Source organism: Chenopodium quinoa, unplaced genomic scaffold (assembly GCF_001683475.1).
Source record: "Chenopodium quinoa cultivar QQ74 unplaced genomic scaffold, ASM168347v1, whole genome shotgun sequence".
Taxonomy (NCBI): Eukaryota; Viridiplantae; Streptophyta; class Magnoliopsida; order Caryophyllales; family Amaranthaceae; genus Chenopodium; species Chenopodium quinoa.
The window spans coordinates 8,119,651-8,122,712 of record NW_018745684.1 but is presented as its reverse complement, the minus strand read 5'-3'; positions in this window follow the sequence as shown (position 1 = coordinate 8,122,712).

Below are 3,062 nucleotides of genomic sequence, written 5' to 3'. Positions count from 1 at the left end.
ACTTTTTAAAAGGTAGGGATTATTGTTGTTATTGGTGTAATATAGAACCATATTGATAGCTTGTAATTCAGTGTGATTTTAGGGTGGTTTTAAGCCTTGTTTTTATTAAAAAATCGATGTCTTTGTTCACTAATTACTCTATTTAAATGTGTTTTTGTGTGTCACATGCTTAACGGAGTTGCTATTATATTTTTTTTTACGCACATTTAGGTACAATGACAGACACTTTGAGACATTATGATGATTAAGCAAGGAAGTTGGAAGCAAGAAGAGGAAGTAAAGGAGCTAAGGACCAAATTAAAATTGAACAATAGAAAGAAGAAAGAAGTTAAGAAGACCTTGAGGATGACCCTACACGGTCCTACCACTTCCTACACGTTCGTATAGGATGGATCAGAAGCAATAAAAAATTCCTCCCTAGTCTACAAGTCCATGCCAAATATGGCACATCTGTGCAAGCTTGGTTTTCAAGAGGTAGTAGCTACTGCCTTGGTTTTTGCTTGTCTGCACATTCGTGCCACGTTTGTGCAAGCTTGGTTTTCAAGAGGCAGCAACTACTGCCAAAATTTTTGCCTGTCTTCACGTCCGTGCCAAATGTGGCATGACCGTGCAGACCTGTTGACGGCCCAATTTCTCATTTTCTCCGCCCTTCTATTTTTAAGGGTATATAAATACCTCTTTGGCTCTCAATTAACGATTTATGTAATTTTCTAGGTTGTTCTCTTAGTAAGTGCTTTGAACTCCATAAAATTAGTTTAGATTCTCTAAAACCTCAACCATTTGTAGGAATTTAGTTCAAGTTGTTCTCTTGATTAAACAATTTCTAAGCTTCAATTTTAGTATTATCTTTCCTCTATCTTTCTTGTTCATTTTTTCATTTTTATTTACATTGTCTTTGTATATCCTATTTTATCTTTAGAAATTGTTGGTCAATGTTAATTTTATCTCTAGTACATCACTTTTCCCCCATTATTAAACTATTTAAAAACCCTTAGGGCTCGTTTGGTATTGTAGACACCTCATTGTGTTTCCCCAAAAACCAAACCCAGTGATGAGTACCTTTCACGTCTTTGATTATCGAGTTAGGTAGAGAGCTGAAGAGTCTTGTGAAGTTCCCTTTAGCCTTGACCAATTATAACCTTTCCTAAAATGTTTTAATCCAAAATAATTCATTTCGTGCCTTTAAAGCCAAAATCATTCATTTCGTGTCCCCTTTCTGAAATCATCCAAACCAGCCTATTTTGGTACATAATCTGGGTCCAATAAGTGTGTATTTGGATCGGGTTTGAAAAGAGCTTTCCAAAGATATATTATAAACCCAAATCCGACTTAAAACGAATAAGTTATGGCCAAAATACTAAACCAGACCCAAACCGGATCTAGGTCCACCTTACCTACGACCCAATGATCATGTGGAGGATCCAAATACCTTAATCCCAATCCTAAAACAATAAGGATTCATTAAAAACTTCTAGAAGTCTCAAGAAGATTCTAAACTATCCTTTCCGAAAGATAAAGATCAAAGAGTTTGAAATTAAATAAAACTCCTCTTTTTGAAAATCTTTATCTATTCAAATTTAAAGATATTCATATATGATTTTTGTGCCTCATAATTTTTATCCAAATCTTGAAATTTTGGATAGCCATTGAAATTATCTTTCCAATGATATATCATAATCCCGATTCCGAGCTATAACGAAAAAATATATGAACGAAATACCAAACTCTATCCAAAACTGACGAAATACCAAAAAAATATATTATTTATCTTATTTCAATTTCTGGACCAAAAGTTATGATAAAAAAAAAAACCGCAAAATTGCAGAATTATCGCGCCGCGACAAAGCTGTTGCACCACGATGGAACCTGTTTTACTTTGATTTGATTTCAGACTCTTTTTTGATACTTCGTCCCTCTTCTTTCCTTATAAATAAAGGTCGTTTTCCCCCGTTTTCAATCATCAACAAGCTTGATCACCAACAATCATCATTTAATCCCCTCTCAAATACTTTCTCTCTCTCTCTTGATTCTTTTCTAAGCTTTAGCCTAAACACATCCCAACACCTTCTTGATATCATACACCATACCTCATTCACAAGCCTTGAATAATCCAAGCCAAACTCGAAGTTGCTTCCGACCTCGACGTGAAAGGTTGATAGTTCTAAGGGTTTGGTCCCAAATCTATATTTCAATTCTTATTTGATTTATTTATTTGATTAAATCTTTCTTGAAGTTACTAACGTGTGTATTGTTTTGATAAAAAGAGATACGAGATATCAAAGTAAGTAATTCGATTACTTATTTATTCCTTTGATATAGAAATCATGCTTAGGATGTTATCTTAGTTCTTAGTATCATGTTAGGATGTCTTTTGATTTCTAGAATCATGTTAGGATGTATTTTGCTTTCTAGTATCATGTTTAGGATGTTAATTAATATTTCTAATATCATGGTTTCTAGTAACATGTTTGGGCTAATGCTTTGATCTTTATTTAGTTACATGCTAGGATTTGTTATTAATTCGTTTAATATCATGCCCAGCTAGGATCTTGCTACTAATCATGTTTTGATGATAATTGCTGTGTCAATTATTATGTTGCTTGATTTATTGTTATTGCTTGATCACGCCCTTCTTGCAGGTTTAAAGGGAATTTATACTTGAAATTACACCTAATAAGATAATTAATAATGTGATTTAGGCTTAATATGATTTTAATTCAAGTGATCGCCAATAATAGATTTATTTGTGCATTAATAATCAACCAACATAGATTAAATCACTACTAGAAATAGGCCGATTTCCGACGGACCGTTTCCGACGGACATGTTTTTCCGTCGGAAATTCAGTAAATTCCGGCGGAATAAATTTTCGTCGGAAATTTCCAACGGATTTCCTACGGAATAAAAATCCGTCTGAATTTATGGGCTTTCCGACGGAATATTCCGTCGGAAATTTAATTTTTTGACGGAAATAAAATCCGTCGGAAACTTCCTACGGATTATTCCGTCGATACATTAAATTTCCGGCGGAAATAAAATCCGTCGAAATTTACACAACCCTA